The sequence below is a fragment of the Hyla sarda genome, chromosome 1, assembly GCF_029499605.1.
Source record: "Hyla sarda isolate aHylSar1 chromosome 1, aHylSar1.hap1, whole genome shotgun sequence".
NCBI lineage: Eukaryota > Metazoa > Chordata > Amphibia > Anura > Hylidae > Hyla > Hyla sarda.
Window position 1 is genome coordinate 4444600 of NC_079189.1, and position 18573 is coordinate 4463172.

At 46.9% G+C, this 18573-nt stretch overlaps 1 protein-coding gene across 1 annotated transcript in view; it reads right to left on the bottom strand.

Moving 5' to 3' along the window:
• Positions 1 to 18573, bottom strand: part of LOC130306504 (oocyte zinc finger protein XlCOF7.1-like) — a 150582-nt gene that overhangs the window by 118519 nt on the left and 13490 nt on the right. The gene's annotated exons all lie outside the window — the stretch shown is intronic.

Here is an 18573-nt window from a genome sequence, read left to right on the forward strand (position 1 = left end):
TAAAAAATACATAGAAGCCCTGTAAAAAATACATAGAAGCCCTATAAAAATACATAGAAGCCCTATAAAAAATACATAGAAGCCCTATAAAAATACATAGAAGCCCTATAAAAAATACATAGAAGCCCTATAAAAAATACATAGAAGCCCTATAAAAAATACATAGAAGCCCTATAAAAAAAAATACATAGAAGCCCTATAAAAAAATACATAGAAGCCCTATAAAAAATACATAGAAGCCCTATAAAAAATACATAGAAGCCCTATAAAAAATACATAGAAGCCCTATAAAAAATACATAGAAGCCCTATAAAAATACATAGAAGCCCTATAAAAAATACATAGAAGCCCTATAAAAAATACATAGAAGCCCTATAAAAAATACATAGAAGCCCTATAAAAAATACATAGAAGCCCTATAAAAAAATACATAGAAGCCCTATAAAAAATACATAGAAGCCCTATAAAAAAAATTATGATTTCACAATTTAAATAAACCTTCCATTTACTTTGGGGCAAATTTTATTACAAAATGTTCCAATGTTTTAGTGTGGGGAACTTAAATATATAAAGATATATTTATAAATATTTTTTTTTATTATTATTTGTGGTGCGAGGAGGAGGTTTGTGATTGCGCTACTAGTAGTTCTCTACAGAGCCACCCTAGTCCATCATGGCTACCACCGGCTACCAGGCCTACGTGGCCAATCATCTCCTGCCTTGGCCATCATGTTTTATACTGTACTACTATACTCGCCCTATACAACCGCATAACTTCTGCCGTGTCCATCATGTCCCATACTGTACTACTACTACTCAACCTACACAACCACACATCTCCTGCCTTGTCCATCATGTTTTATACTGTTCTACTACTCGCCCTATACAACCGCATATCTTTTGCCTTGTCCATCATGTTCTATACTGTACTACTACTACTCGCCCTATACAACCGCACATCTCCTGCCTTGTCCATCATGTTCTATACTGTACTACTACTACTCAAACTACACAACCACACATCTCCTGCCTTGTCCATCATGTTCTATACTGTACTACTACTACTCGCCCTATACAACCGCACATCTCCTGCCTTGTCCATCATGTTCTATACTGTACTACTACTACTCAACCTGCACAACCACACATCTCCTGCCTTGTCCATCATGTCCCATACTGTACTACTACTACTCGCCCTACACAGCCACACATCTCCTGCCTTGTCCATCATGTCCCATACTGTAATACTACTACTCAACCTACACAACCACACATCTCCTGCCTTGTCCATCATGTCCCATACTGTAATACTACTACTCAACCTACACAACCACACATCTCCTGATGTGTCCATCATGTTCTATACTGTACTTCTACTACTCAACCTACACTGCCACACATCTCCTGCCTTGTCCATCATGTCCCATACTGTGCTACTACTACTCAACCTACACAACCACACATCTCCTGCCTTGTCCATCATGTCCCGTACTGTACTACTACTACTCGCCCTACACAGCCGCACATCTCCTGCCGTGTCCATCATGTTCTATACTGTACTTCTACTACTCGCCCTACACAGCCACACATCTCCTGCCGTGTCCATCATGTCCCATACTGTACTTCTACTACTCGCCCTACACAACCACACATCTCAAGCCTTGTCCATCATGTCCCATACTGTACTACTACTACTCGCCCTACACTGCCACACATCTCCTGCCGTGTCCATCATGTTCTATACTGTACTACTACTACTCAACCTACACAACCACACATCTCCTGCCATGTCCATCATGTCCCATACTGTACTTCTACTACTCAACTTACACAACCACACATCTCCTGCCTTGTTCATCATGTCCCATACTGTACTACTACTACTCAACCTACACAACCACACATCTCCTGCATTGTCAATCATGTCCCATACTGTACTACTACTACTCGCCCTACACTGCCACACATCTCCTGCTGTGTCCATCATGTTCTATACTGTACTACTACTACTCAACCTACACAACCACACATCTCCTGCATTGTCAATCATGTCCCATACTGTACTACTACTACTCGCCTTACACTGCCACACATCTCCTGCCGTGTCCATCATGTCCCATACTGTACTACTACTACTCGCCTTACACAACCACACATCTCCTGCCTTGTCCATCATGTCCCAAACTGTACTACTACTACTCGCCCTACACTGCCACACATCTCCTGCCGTGTCCATCATGATCCATACTGTACTACTGCTACTCGCTCTACACAACTGCATAGCCACTGCCTTGTCCATCATGTTCTGCACTGTACTACTACTCGCCCTACACAATCACATATCTCCCGCCTTGTCCATCAGGTTCCCTACTGTACTACTACTACTCGCCCTACACAGCCACACATCTCCTGCCTTGTCCATCATGTTCCATACTGTACTACTACTACTACTACTCATCCTACAAAGCCACACATCTCCTGCCTTGTCCATCATGATCCATACTGTACTACTACTCACGCTACACAACCACATATCTCCTGGCTTGTCCATCACGTTCAATACTGTACTACTACTCACTCTACACAACCGCATATCCACTGCCTTGTCCATCATGTTCTATACTGTACTACTACTACTACTACTCACCCTACACAACCACATATCTCCTGCCTTGTCCATCATGTCCCATACTGTACTACTACTACTACTCGCCCTACACAACCACATATCTTCTGCCTTGTCCATCATGTCCCATACTGTACTACTACTACTACTACTCGCCCTACACAACCACATATCTCCTGCCTTGTCCATCATGTCCCATACTGTACTACTACTACTACTACTACTACTACTACTCACCCTACACAACCACATATCTACTGCCTTGTCCATCATTTTCTATACTGTACTACTACTACTCGCCCTACACTGCCACATATCTCCTGCCTTGTCCATCATGTCCCATACTGTACTACTACTACTCGCCTTACACAGCCACACATCTCCTGTCTTGTTAACACTATACTGCAGCTATTGCTACTCTTTGCATTGCTTCTTTCCATGCCACCCACTGCCAGACACAACTTTACTAAGGCGGCCTTTGACATTAAAACGTACCCGTCATAACACAGAAAAAAATAATGCATCTATATGGTACTCACTAGGTCATGCCAATTCTTTTCATGTATTTTTGTGTCTAGCTTCTGTATTTGGCTCACAAATCCCTTTTGTTCTGCTGCTCACTCATTCTGACATCCTCTGCTCATGAAGGGGCGTGTCCGAGATAGCACTGAGCCTGCCCTCACTCACCATACAGTCACTTCTTCCCTGAGTCTGCTGTGCTGGCTCTCTTCATCCAGTTACTGCAGGCTGCTCTGTAACCCCTTCCTCTGTTTTAATGCTAGAGTCTGATAGGACAGGAGTGAGCACAGAGGAGTGATAGTCCCGCCCTCACTTCCTTGACTTTGTCCCGGCCTGTGCTCCAGCTGAATCAGCAGCTTCAGCTGAATCCAAAGTGAAACCTAAAGGGTTACTCCGCTACGCAGCGTCCGGAACATTGAGTTCCGAACACTGTGTGAGGGCTTCTATGTACACGCCCGCCCCCTCGTGACTGCCCCCTCAATGAAAGTCTATGGGAAGGGGGCACGATGTCCGTCACGCCCCCTCCCATAGACTTGCATTGAGGGGGCGGGACGTGACGTCACATGACAGGGCATGACGTCACGAGGGGGCGGGCTTGAACACGGAAGCCCTCACACAGTGTTCGGAACTCAATGTTCCGGACGCTGGGTAGCGGAGTAACCCTTTAAGAAGTTAATATTTGATTATGGTTCATCTTATTTCATATATTACCCAACAGATCTACCCATAGCAGAAGGAATCTGGCCACACGTCACTGCCCATAATTTCTTAAAGGGGTACTCCGCCCCTAGACATTTTATGCTCTATCCAAAGGATAGGGGATAAGATGTCTGATTGCGAGGGTCCCGCTGCTGGGGACCCCCACAATCTCCCTGCTGCACCCGGCGTTCGTTTAGAGCAGACCTGGGCATTGTTGAGCTGCCTAATCTGGGTGACATCTATGCTGCCTAATCTGGGTGACAACTATGCTGCTTAATCTGGGTGACATCTATGCTGCCTAATCTGGGGGACAACTATGCTGCCTAATCTGGGTGACATCTATGCTGCCTAATCTGGGGGACAACTATGCTGCCTAATCTGGGTGACATCTATGCTGCCTAATCTGGGTGACAACTATGCTGCCTAATCTGGGTGACATCTATGCTGCCTAATCTGGGGGACAACTATGCTGCCTAATCTGGGGGACAACTATGCTGCCTAATCTGGGTGACATCTATTCTCCTAATCTGGGGGACAACTGTGCTGCCTAATCTGGGTGACATCTATGCTCCTAATCTGGGTGACATCTATGCTGCCTAATCTGGGTGACAACTATGCTGCCTAATCTGGGTGACAACTATGCTGCCTAATCTGGGTGACATCTATGCTGCCTAATCTGGGGGACATCTATGCTGCCTAATCTGGGGGGGCAACTATCCTGCCTAATCTGGGGGACAACTATGCTGCCTAATCTGGGGGACATCTATGCTGCCTAATCTGGGGGGGGGGGGGCAACTATGCTCCTAATCTGGGGGACAACTATGCTGCCTAATCTGGGGGACAACTATGCTGCCTAATCTGGGGGACATCTATGCTGCCTGGTCTGGGGGACATCTATGCTGCCTGATCTGGGGGACAACTATGCTCCTAATCTGGGGGACATCTATGCTGCCTAATCTGGGGGGGGGCAACTATGCTCCTAATCTGGGGGACAACTATGCTGCCTAATCTGGGGGACAACTATGCTGCCTAATCTGGGGGACATCTATGCTCCTAATCTGGGGGACAACTATGCTCCTAATCTGTGGGACAACTATGCTGCCTAATCTGGGGGACAACTATGCTGCCTAATCTGGGGGACAACTATGCTGCCTAATCTGGGGGACAACTATGCTGCCTAATCTGGGGGACAACTATGCTGCCTAATCTGGGGGACAACTATGCTGCCTAATCTGGGGGACAACTATGCTCCTAATCTGGGGGACAACTATGCTCCTAATCTGGGGGACAACTATGCTCCTAATCTGGGGGACAACTATGCTCCTAATCTGGGGAGACAACTATGCTGCCTAATCTGGGGGACAACTATGCTCCTAATCTGGGGGACAACTATGCTCCTAATCTGGGGGGACAACTATGCTCCTAATCTGGGGGAAAACTACCCGGCCCTTCACAATTTTTTAGTTTCTAATGTGGCCCCATAGAAAAAATAATTGCCCACCCCCGGTTTAGAGCATCGGGTGCAGCGCTGGAGGCTCGTGGTGTCATGACCGCGCGCCCACTCGTGACATCACAGCCACGCCCCCCTCAATGCAAGTCTATGGGAGGGGGCGTGACGGCCCATAGACCTGCATTGAGGCGACACGGCTGTAACGTCACGAGCCTCCGCCCTGCATCGCCAGTCCTCCGGCACGGGGCGAAGTTTGCTCCGTGCACCGGGTGTCTGGTGTGACGCATCCAAGATTGCTTTAAATAGGGGATAAGCGGCGGAGTACCCCTTTAAATGGGCACTGTCATGAAATCTAAAAATTGATATGTTGTAGTACTTAAGTACTACAACATATCTCTAATATACTTTAATTTAAAAAAAGTGATTTTAAACAAGTTTAAAATCACTTTTAAATTCGGCCACTAGGGGTCGCCCTCCTTGTGGCCGAATGCATTCTGCAGCGACGTCACTACTGGATTTCGACTCATTTCAGCCTGGCAATGAGTCGAAATCCAGTCACTGCGGTGCTCGCTCGCGCCTGTCAATCAGACAGGCGAGAGCGAGCACGCTGATAGCTGGGGCTGCGCGCATTGGCCAGCTCCACTGGCCTTGCGCGCGGGCCCGCCCCCATTACCCTGTCCGGAGGCCGTTACCCTGTCCGGAGGCAGCTCATTGATCCTCCGGTAAGTCTTCACCACTGGAGAAATGGGGTGGGGGAAGCGGGGTTCGGGGGAGCGCCGCCGCTCAGCACAAGAGGTATGGGGGTGGGGAGCGGGGTTCGGGAGAGCGCCGCCGCCGCCGCTGCTCCTGAAGTAGCACTGCTGCGCTAATAAAGTTATTGTTTTCACCACAGGGTGCCTCCAGTTGTTTCACCACTACAACTCCCAGAATGCCCTGACAGCCAGATGTCAGGGCAAGCTGGGAGTTGTAGTGGTGAAACAGCTGGAGGCACCCTGTATAGTGAGCTAAGGGCGGAAGTGCTGGCCCCAGCAGGCATCAGTGACGTGGTGCCTGCTGGGGAAGTCTGCCTGGTAGTGAGCACGCTACCAGGCAGACAAAAAGGGATTTTAATATAGTAAAAAAAAAATGTAAAGGGAGGGAGGGGGTTAGGGAGAGATGGGCGATAGGCAGGAACAGAAAGAAAGAAAAAAATGGATGGTGGGAGCTCCCCTTTAAGCCTTTTCTCCTCTGACTCTCTGGGGCTCCTGAATCTGCTGGTGCTATAGAGGGGAATACTTTTTCAACAGGAATGTTAATTAACCCCCTTAAGGACGTGGGGTTTTTTCCGTTTTTGCATTTTCATTTTTTCCTCAGCACCTTCTAAAAATCATGTAAAGTAGAGATGGTCGGCACTTTCGGTTTCTCACCCGGTGCACGTAACAAATATGCAGTCGAAGAAGTCTCGGCACTCGGGATTTCAGGTACTTCCAGCGCACTGCCGCACGCGCCTCGGCGCACACCTGAGCCTTCCAAACAGCTAATGAAATCACCGGACATGACATCATTTAAATCCTACAAAGGTAGGCGTAACACAGGTATGCAAATTACATGAAAACATAACATAGATATCACCTCTATTAATAACAGAAAAATATTCGCTAAACTAGCGAGTATATAACTAAATTCTAAATAATAGTATATACTTTAAATAGAACGGACTTCTGACAGTGTTCACATTCAAGTGTCTGTGAGAGAAATGAAAGATAAACAATGATCATGATCTGGAGAGGCTATATGCATTTATAACTGGGGTACTTCATATTCACGGTTAAGACCCTTTGGAAAAATAGTATTTAATGTATGAATCCAAAATGTCTCTCGAAGGCGGAGTCATTTCTTAATGTCCCCACCTCGTCTTGGGTATCTACCGTTGTTACGCCTAGCGCTCCGGGTCCCCGCTCCTCCCCGGAGCGCTCACGGCGTCTTTCTCCCTGCAGCGCCCCGGTCAGTCCCGCTGACCGGGAGCGCTGCACTGTCTTGGCCGTTGGGGATGCGAGTCGCACAGCGGGACGCGCCCGCTCGCGAATCGCATCCCAGGTCACTTACCCGTCCCGGTCCCCTGCTGTCATGTGCTGGCGCGCGCGGCTCCGCTCTCTAGGGCGCGCGCGCGCCAGCTCTCTGAGACTTAAAGGGCCAGTGCACCAATGATTGGTGCCTGGCCCAATTAGCTTAATTGGCTCCCATCTGCTCCCTGCCTTTATCTGACCTCCTCCCATGCACTCCCTTGCCGGATCTTGTTGCCTTGTGCCAGTGAAAGCGTTTAGTGTGTCCAAAGCCTGTGTACCTGAACTTCTGCTACCCATCCTGACTACGAACCTTGCCGCCTGCCTCCGACCTTCTGCTACGTCTGACCTTGCCTCTGCCTAGTCCTTCTGTCCCACGCCTTCTCAGCAGTCAGCGAGGTAGAGCCGTTGCTAGTGGATACGACCTGGTTGCTACTGCCGCAGCAAGACCATCCCGCTTTGCGGCGGGCTCTGGTGAAAACCAGTAGCCTCTTAGAACCGGTCCACTAGCACGGTCCACGCCAATCCCTCGCTGACACAGAGGATCCACTACCTGGAAGCCGAATCGTGACAGTAGATCCGGCCATGGATCCCGCTGAGGTGCCGCTGCCAAGTCTCGCTGATCTTCCCACGGTGGTCGCTCAGCAATCGCAGCAGATTGCCCAACAAGGACAGCAGCTGTCGCAGTTGACCGCCATGTTACAGCAACTTCTGCCTCTGCTACAGCAGCAACCATCTCCTCCGCCAGCTCCTGCACCTCCTCCGCAGCGAGTGGCCGCTCCTAACCTACGCTTGTCCCTGCCGGACAAATTTGATGGGGACTCTAAACTCTGCCGTGGATTTTTGTCTCAGTGTTCCCTGCATATGGAGATGTTGTCGGACTTGTTTCCTTCAGAACGGTCTAAGGTGGCGTTCGTAGTAAGCCTTCTTTCAGGAAAGGCCTTGTCTTGGGCCACACCGCTCTGGGACCGCAATGATCCTGCCACAGCCACAGTCCAGGCCTTCTTCGCTGAACTCCGGAGTGTCTTCGAGGAGCCAGCCCGAGCTTCTTCTGCCGAGACTGCCCTGCTGAACCTGGTCCAGGGTAATTCTTCAGTGGGCGAGTACGCCATCCAATTTCGTACTCTTGCCTCCGAGTTATCATGGAATAACGAGGCTCTCTGCGCGACCTTTAAAAAAGGCCTATCCAGTCGCATCAAGGATGTGCTGGCCGCACGAGAGATTCCTGCCAACCTCCAAGAACTCATCCATCTAGCTACCCGCATTGACATGCGTTTTTCTGAGCGACACCAAGAGCTCCGCCAGGAAAAAGACTTAGATCTCTGGGCACCTCTCCCACAGTATCCGTTGCTATCTACGCCTGGGCCTCCCGCCGAGGAGGCCATGCAAGTGGATAAGTCTCGCCTGACCCAGGAAGAGAGGAATCGCCGTAGGGAAGAAAATCTCTGTCTTTACTGTGCCAGTACCGAGCATTTCTTGGTGGATTGCCCTATCCGTCCTCCACGCCTGGGAAACGCACGCACGCACCCAGCTCACGTGGGTGTGGCGTCTCTTGGTTCCAAGTCTGCTCCTCCACGTCTCACGGTACCCGTGCGGATTTCCTCTACAGCCAACTCCTCCATCTCAGCCGTGGCCTGCTTGGACTCCGGTGCCTCTGGAAATTTTATTTTGGAGTCGTTTGTTAATAAATTCAGCATCCCGGTGACCCGTCTCGTCAAGCCGCTCTACATTTCCGCGGTCAACGGAGCCAGATTGGACTGCACCGTGCGTTACCGCACAGAGCCCCTCCTCATGTCTATTGGACCCCACCTTGAGAGGATTGAGTTCTTCATTCTCCCCAACTGTACCTCTGAGGTCCTCCTCGGTCTGCCTTGGCTCCGGCTTCATTCCCCCACCATTGATTGGACCACCGGGGAGATCAGGAACTGGGACTCTGCCTGCCACAGGAAGTGCCTCTCCCCCCCTCCCAGTCCCGTCAGGCAAGCCTCTGTGCCTCCCCATGGCCCCCCGTCCTGGTGTCACACTGCCCCGTGCCAGGCCTCGCCCTCTGCCCTCCCTCCCCATTCCCACTCCTGCTGTACTGCCTGCCGTTGAGGAAACCCTCCATTCTTTCCCGGTGTCCTCATCCCAGGGGAGGCAGTTACCGGACAAAGAGAAGGGGAGACCTAAGGGGGGGGGGTACTGTTACGCCTAGCGCTCCGGGTCCCCGCTCCTCCCCGGAGCGCTCACGGCGTCTTTCTCCCTGCAGCGCCCCGGTCAGTCCCGCTGACCGGGAGCGCTGCACTGTCTTGGCCGTTGGGGATGCGAGTCGCACAGCGGGACGCGCCCGCTCGCGAATCGCATCCCAGGTCACTTACCCGTTCCCGTCCCCTGCTGTCATGTGCTGGCGCGCGCGGCTCCGCTCTCTAGGGCGCGCGCGCGCCAGCTCTCTGAGACTTAAAGGGCCAGTGCACCAATGATTGGTGCCTGGCCCAATTAGCTTAATTGGCTTCCACCTGCTCCCTGCCTTTATCTGACCTCCTCCCATGCACTCCCTTGCCGGATCTTGTTGCCTTGTGCCAGTGAAAGCGTTTAGTGTGTCCAAAGCCTGTGTACCTGAACTTCTGCTACCCATCCTGACTACGAACCTTGCCGCCTGCCCCCGACCTTCTGCTACGTCTGACCTTGCCTCTGCCTAGTCCTTCTGTCCCACGCCTTCTCAGCAGTCAGCGAGGTAGAGCCGTTGCTAGTGGATACGACCTGGTTGCTACTGCCGCAGCAAGACCATCCCGCTTTGCGGCGGGCTCTGGTGAAAACCAGTAGCCTCTTAGAACCGGTCCACTAGCACGGTCCACGCCAATCCCTCGCTGACACAGAGGATCCACTACCTGGAAGCCGAATCGTGACAACCGTATTTATCGGGGTATACTACGCACCGGCCTATAACACGCACCCTCATTTTACCATGGATATTTGGGTAAAAAAAGTTTTTTACCCAAATATCCTTGGTAAAATGAGGGTGCGTCTGTGTGCGCGTGTATACCCCGATACATCCCCAGGAAAGGCAGCGGGAGAGAGGCCGTCGCTGCCCACTTCTCTTCCCCTGCCTTTCCTGGGGTCTAGAGCGCTGCTGCCGGCCCTTCTCTCCCCCTGGCTATCGGCGCCGCTGCCCGTTCTGTCCCCCTATCGGTACCGGCGCCGATAGCCAGGGGGAGAGAAGCGGCGCCGACAGCCAGGGGGAGAGAAAGGGCAGCGGCACCCATTGCCGGCGCCGCTGCCCCGTTGCCTCCCCCCATCCCCGGTGGCATAATTACCTGGGTCGGGTCCACGCTGCTGCAGGCCTCCGGCGCGCGTCCCCGGCGTCGTTGCTATGCACGGCGCGGCGCACTGACGTCATAGCATAGCACTGACGTCGGGGACGCACGCCAGAGGCTTACAGCAGCGCGGACCCGTCTCAGGTAATTATGCCACCGGGGATGGGGGGAGGCAACGGGGCAGCGGCGCCGGCAATGGCTGCCCCTTCTCTCCCCCTGGCTGTCAGCGCCGCTTCTCTCCCCCTGGCTATCTGCGCCGGCAATGGGGCGCCGACACGATAGTCAGGGGGACAGAACGGGCAGCGGCGCCGATAGCCAGGGGGAGAGAAGGGCCGGCAGCAGCGCTCTAGACCCCAGGAAAGGCAGGGGGAGAGAAGTGGGCAGCGACGGCCTCTCTCCCCCTGCCTTTCCTGGGGGTATATCGGCATATAACACGCACATAGACTTTAGGCTAAAAAATTTAGCTTAAAAAGTGCGTGTTATACGCCGATAAATACGGTAATTTGTTCTATTATCTGAAAACGTAGTTGAGCTATATTGCGATTTTTCTTATGAAAATGATGCGGCACAGGAAGCAGTAAATTCGGACATCTGATCGTAGACTTCTGTTTGCTCAACCTATCCTTCATGCGTTGTGAAGTCTCTCCTATATATAAAGGGCATTTAAGTGCATATATAACATTAGATGTGCCGCATGTGTGGTATCCTCTAATCTTGTAGGGGATACCTTTGTGAGGATGGAGAATTTTATCACCTTTCAGAACATTGGAACAATGTGTTCGGTGTAAACACGGGTAAGTCCCGTTTTTCCGACTAGAGCGAAATTGTTGATGTGTTTTTTTTTACTTGACTCCCTATGTCATCTTTTACTACTGTATCCCTAATAGTAGGGGCTTTTTTATTACAGCAAATAGGTACTTGTGGAAATTCTTTAACTCCAGGATGTGCTTCACTTAATATGTTCCAGTGTCTACGAATTATATTGTCAATCCTATGGTTGAGAGGATGAAACTTATGCACTAAATACATTCGGGGTTGTTTTACTTGAGGCGTTTTCTCAGTAAGGGATTCTCTCTCAGCTTTTAACAGTAATTTGTTAGGATATTGTCTATTGATGAATTTTTGTCTCATCTCTTTTATTCGTAATTCACATGTATTTGTATCTGTGACTATACGTCTTATTCGTTGACTACTCTGATAATGTAGTAAACTGTTTTTATCCGTACGTTTGGTATACAAATCTGTTATTAATTTACCATCAGAATTAATAATGACCTTTGTGTCTAGAAAATTTACAGTTTCTCTACTAAAAGTCATGGTAAAATTAAGTTCAGGCCACACCCCATTGATATATTCCAAGAAATTGAATAAGGTTTGTTGTGGCCCCTCCCATACGCAAAAAACGTCATCAATATATCTATACCATGCTTTCGCATGTTGTAAAAAAAGATTCATTATTGTAGATGAAATGTTCTTCAAAGAATGACATAAATGCGTTTGCATAGGGAGGGGCCACATTCGCACCCATCGCAGATCCCCGCTGTTGTATAAAGAAATCATCTTGGGACAAAAAATAGTTGTAATGTAACACCAACTCTGACATTTTGATAAACATTTCTTTTTGTAAGGCTGTGTATTCAGTGTCTATCAATAATTCTTTTACAGACTCAATGCCTTTTGCATGTTCAATTGAGGTATTCAAACTCTCAACGTCTATCGTTACCAACCATACATCATTCTGAAATGATCCTAATGTTTTTAATTTTTCCTAGAAAGTGTGAGGTGTCCAAAAGAAAGGATTTCGTTTTTTTAATGAGTGGAGTAAATATCTTCTTTAGTGTTACAGACAGCGGAGTCAGTACAGAATCATTAGAGGCAACGATCGGCCGACCTGGTGGATCGATCAACCGTTTGTGAATCTTAGGTAAAAGATAAATTACCGGAATCACCGGACTTTCATTAAATGAGTACTCTAGTGGAGAGTATTCCTGCTCCGTCCTGCCCGGGCTGCAAAATAAATGAAAATGAACCATCACTCACCTCCTTGGGTTCCCGCGGAGCGCCACTACAGCTGATCGGTCCTCCGGTCCATCCTCTTCATACTTCCGGGTGTAACGAAGCGTCACATGGCGCTCAGCCTATCGCCGGCCGCCGCGATGTTCAGCCTCAGCCGGCGATAGGCTGAGCGTCATGCGACGCTTCGTTACACCCGGAAGTATGAAGGAGATGCACCGGAGGACCGATCAGCTTTGGTGGTGCTCCGCGGGAACCCAGGGAGGTGAGTGATGGTTCATTTTCATTTATTTTGCAGCCCGGGCAGAACGGAGCAGGAATACTCTGCACTAGAGTACTACTTTAATGAGAAAACAATGAGTTTGTCATCTATTACCCCTAGTTCTGAATAATGGGTTACAAGGTCTCTAACTTTCTGTTTGATCATGGAGGTCGGGTCTGTCATTACTTTTTTATAAGTTGCAGTATCATTGAGTTGTCTCCGTATTTCATTGACGTAGGCGGTGCGGTCCATTATAACGACCGCACCGCCCTTGTCAGCTGGTTTCACTATGATATCGGGATCATTTTTCAAGGATAAAAGAGCACTTTTTTGTGAGGATGTTAAATTGTAATGTATTGGGAAATCACCAGGTTTAATACATTCAATTTCTCTCTCAGTGTCTCTTTTAACCAAATGTATGAATGTCTCGACAGCGTGATCGTTTTTGGGTGGACTAAATGTGCTTTTGGTTTTTAACTGCAAATCATCAAGATATAACATATTATTATCCCGTACAACATTCTTAGACATAGTATCTGAAAGCATATTTTGCTAGTAAAACAAACGCACATTACGAAAAAAACGGGATAAATCAATGTCCATCTGGAAAGTATCAAAATCACTGTCCGTGCTGAAGGAGAGTCCCTTTTCCAAAATATCCATCTGATCGACAGATAATATTTTAGATGAAATATTAGTGATCAAAGACGTATCCCTACCTGGGATCCGGTCTGAGTCCCTGCGGCTGTAGTTTGTCGGGTGATGGCGTCCCGCACGTCTGCTCTTTTTGGGGGTCTGCCTCGCCCCCTTCTGGGAAAAGGGCGCCGATCCCTGTTGGAGGCTTGATCGCTGCCCGAACTTGAAGAACGATATCCACGGTAGCCAAATCCTCTGGAGGCCAAGGAATCTTGTGATCCCTGCCATTCATACACCCGATTATGTATGTAATCCTCTGAATCACGTAGAAATGGAAGTCGCTTTTTATTTTCCAACTCCCTTCGATATGTATTCAGAACAGATTCCGTAGTATTTTTCAAAGCCGCAAGATCTTCTCCACTCATAGAATCACTCAGCTGCAACTCGATATTTGTAATCTGTTCCGTCACAGTTACAATGGCTTGTTGTAAGCGAGAAATGGTTAATAACATTAAGTCCATAGAACATTTATTAATGATTTTTCTCAAAATCTTGACAATATTCTTTATCATCCGAGAAGAAGGTACGTCTAAGTTTTACTCTTAAACCACAAGGAATTTTTTCCGTGCGGTGATATTCTGCCAATGTGGTCACATGGAGTTCATGGGAGATGAGTCTTTTAGATTCCCATTCATAATCACGGCGTTTAACCCCTTAAGGACTCAGCCCATTTTGGCCTTAAGGACTCAGACAATTTAATTTTTACGTTTTCATTTTTTCCTCCTCGCCTTCTAAAAATCATAACTCTTTTAAATTTTCATCCACAGACTAGTATGAGGGCTTGTTTTTTGCGCGACCAGTTGTCCTTTGTAATGACATCACTCATTATATCATAAAATGTATGGCGCAACCAAAAAACACTATTTTTGTGGGGAAATTAAAACGAAAAACGCAATTTTGCTACTTTTGGCAGGTTTTGTCTTCACGCCGTACAATTTATGGTAAAAATGACGCGCGTTCTTTATTCTGAGGGTCAATACGATTAAAATGATACCCATTATTACATACTTTTATATTATTGTTGCGCTTAAAAAAAATCACAAACTTTTTAACCAAATTAGTATGTTTATAATCCCTTTATTTTGATGACCTCTAACTTTTTTATTTTTCCGTATAAGCGGCGGTATGGGGGCTCATTTTTTGCGCCATGATCTGTACTTTTTTTTTATACCACATTTGCATATAAAAAACTTTTAATACATTTTTTATAATTTTTTTTTTAAATAAAATGTATTAAAAAAAGTAGGAATTTTGGACTTTTTTTTTTTTTTTCGTTCACGCCGTTCACCGTACGGGATCATTAACATTTTATTTTAATAGTTCGGACATTTACGCACACGGCGATACCAAATATGTCTATAAAAAAAATTTTTACGCTTTTTGGGGGTAAAATAGGAAAAAACGGACGTTTTGCTTTTTTATTGGGGGAGGGGATTTTTCACTTTTTTTTTACTTTTACATTTTTTTTTTTTACACTTGAATAGTCCCCATAGGGGTCTATTCATACCAATGCCATGATTGCTAATACTGATCTGTTCTATGTATAGGACATAGAACAGATCAGTGTTATCGGTGATCTGCTGCTCTAGTCTGCTTGATCTCAGACCAGAGCAGAAGACGCCGGGAGCCGCACGGAGGAAGGAGAGGGGACCTCCGTGCGGCGTTATGAATGATCGGATCCCCGCAGCAGCGCTGCGGGCGATCCGATCATTCATTCAAATCGCGCACTGCCGCAGATGCCGGGATCTGTATTGATCCCGGCACCTGAGGGGTTAATGGCGGGATCGTGGGCGTCGGCCATTGCCGGCGGGTCGCTGGCTGCGATCAGCAGCCGGGATCAGCCGCGCATGACACGGGCATCGCTCCGTTGCCCGCGGTTATGCACAGGACGTAAATGTACGTCCTGGTGCGTTAAGTACCACCGCACCAGGACGTACATTTACGTCCTGCGTCCTTAAGGGGTTAAACTCACTTGTAGAAGTTTCCAGAAAGTCAGTAGAGGTGGTTACTTGCTGTAGTATCCTGTCAGCATCCTCCTGGCTGTAGGAAAGTGTAGCCGACATTATAGCTCAACTACGTTTACAGATAATAGAACAAATTAGATACCCGAGACGAGGTGGGGACATTAAGAAATGACTCCGCCTTCGAGAGACATATTGGATTCATACATTAAATACCATTTTTCCAAAGGGTCTTAACCGAGAATATGAAGTACCCCAGTTATAAATGCATATAACCTCTCCAGATCATGATCATTGTTTATCTTTCATTTCTCTCACAGACACAGCAAAAAGCCGCTTGAATATTTTTTTTTTTATTAACCCCTTAACAACGCATGACGTATATTTACGTCCTGCGCCGGCTCCCGCGATATGAAGCGGGATCGCGCCGCGATCCCGCATCATATCGCGTCGGTCCCGGCGCTCGTCAACGGCCGGGACCCGCGGCTAATACCACACATCGCCGATCGCGGCGATGTGCGGTATTAACCCTTTAGAAGCGGCGGTCAAAGCTGACCGCTGCTTCTAAAGTGAAACTGAAAGTGACCCAGCTGCTCAGTCGGGCTGTTCGGGATCGCCGCGGTGAAATCGCGGCGTCCCGAACAGCTGACCGGACACCGGGAGGGCCCTTACCTGCCTCCTCGGTGTCCGATCGACGAATGACTGCTCCGTGCCTGAGATCCAGGCAGGAGCAGTCAAGCGCCGATAACACTGATCACAGGCGTGTTAATACATGCCAGTGATCAGCATAGGAGATCAGTGTGTGCAGTGTTATAGGTCCCTATGGGATAACAGTGATCAGTATAAGAGATCAGTGTGTGCAGTGTTATAGGTCCCTATGGGATAACAGTGATCAGTATAAGAGATCAGTGTGTGCAGTGTTATAGGTCCCTATGGGATAACAATGATCAGTATAAGAGATCAGTGTGTACAGTGTTATAGTCTCCTATGGGATAACAATGATCAGTATAAGAGATCAGTGTGTGCAGTGTTATAGGTCCCTATGGGATAACAATGATCAGTATAAGCAATCAGTGTGTGCAGTGTTATAGGTCCCTATGGGATAACAATGATCAGTATAAGAGATCAGTGTGTACAGTGTTATAGTCTCCTATGGGATAATAATGATCAGTATAAGAGATCAGTGTGTGCAGTGTTATAGGTCCCTATGGGATAACAATGATCAGTATAAGAGATCAGTGTGTGCAGTGTTATAGGTCCCTATGGGATAATAATGATCAGTATAAGAGATCAGTGTGTGCAGTGTTATAGGTCCCTATGGGATAATAATGATCAGTATAAGAGATCAGTGTGTGCAGTGTTATAGGTCCCTATGGGACCTATAACACTGCAAAAAAAATGTAAAAAAAAGTGTTAATAAAGGTCATTTAACCCCTTCCCTAATAAAAGTTTGAATCACTCCCCTTTTCCCATAAAAAAAAATAAAACAGTGTAAAAAAAATATAAACAAACATATATGGTATCGCCGCGTGCGTAAATGTCCGAACTATAAAAATATATCATTAATTAAACCGCAAGGTCAATGGCGTACGCGCAAAAAAATTCCAAATTCCAAAAAAGCGTATTTTGGTCACTTTTTAAAAAATGAATAAAAGTGATTAAAAAGTCAGATCAAAACAAAAATCATACCGATAAAAACTTCAGATCACAGCGCAAAAAATGAGCCCTCATACCGCCCCGTACGTGGAAAAATAAAAAAGTTATAGGGGTCAGAAGATGACATTTTTAAACGTATACATTTTCCTGCATGTAGTTAGGATTTTTTCCAGAAGTGCGACAAAATCACCTATATAAGTCGGGGATCATTCTAATCGTATGGACCTACAGAATAATGATAAGGTGTCATTTTTACCGAAATATGCACTGCGTAGAAACGGAAGCCCCTAAAAGTTACAAAATGGCGTTTTTTTTCCGATTTTGTCGCACAATGATTTTTTTTTCCGTTTCGCTGTAGATTTTTGGGTAAAATGACTGATATCACTGCAAAGTAGAATTGGTGACGCAAAAAATAAGCATCATATGGATTTTTAGGTGGAAAATTGAAAGGGTTATGATTTTTAAAAGGTACGGAGGAAAAAACGAAAGTGCAAAAACGGAAAAACCCTGAGTCCTTAAGGGGTTAATAGAGGTGATATCTATGTTATGTTTTCATGTAATTTGCATACCTGTGTTACGCCTACCTTTGTAGGATTTAAATGATGTCATGTCCGGTGATTTCATTAGCTGCTTGAAAGGCTCAGGTGTGCGCCGAGGCGCGTGCAGCAGTGCACTGGAAGTACCTGAAATCCCGAGTGCCGAGACTTCTTCAACTTCTAACAATCATAACCCTTTCAATTTTGCACCCAAAATTCCATATGATGCTTTTTTTTGCGACACCAATTCTACTTTGCAGTGACGTCAGTCATTTTACCAAAAAAATCCACGGTGAAATGGAAAAAAAATTCATTGTGCGACAATAATGAAGAAAAAACGCCATTTTGTAACTTTTGGGGGCTTCCGTTTCTACGCAGTGCATTTTTCGGTAAAAATGACCCCTTATCATTATTCTGTAGGTCCATACGGTTACAATGATCCCCTAATTATATAGGTGATTTTGTCGGACTTCTGGAAAAAAATCATAACTACATGCAGGAAATATTATATTTATCATTATTTTTATTATTTTATTTTCATTTTTTTTTTTTCATTTTTGTTTTATTTTATTGTATTCCCTTATTTATCTATTTATTTACAATACACTGTTTGTGATTTAATGCCATCTCTTATCTCTCTATTATAAAAAACTCATCTGTTTGGGAAAACGCATCATTACACTTTTCCAACAGAATTCACACACCACTTTATACTTAGTACTGCTCTCTAGGTGAACCGATCCATTGAATCCATTTATGCTTTTTATCATTATCTATCAATGTGTTAAGGGGTGGGATTTGTGCCCATATAAAACAACTG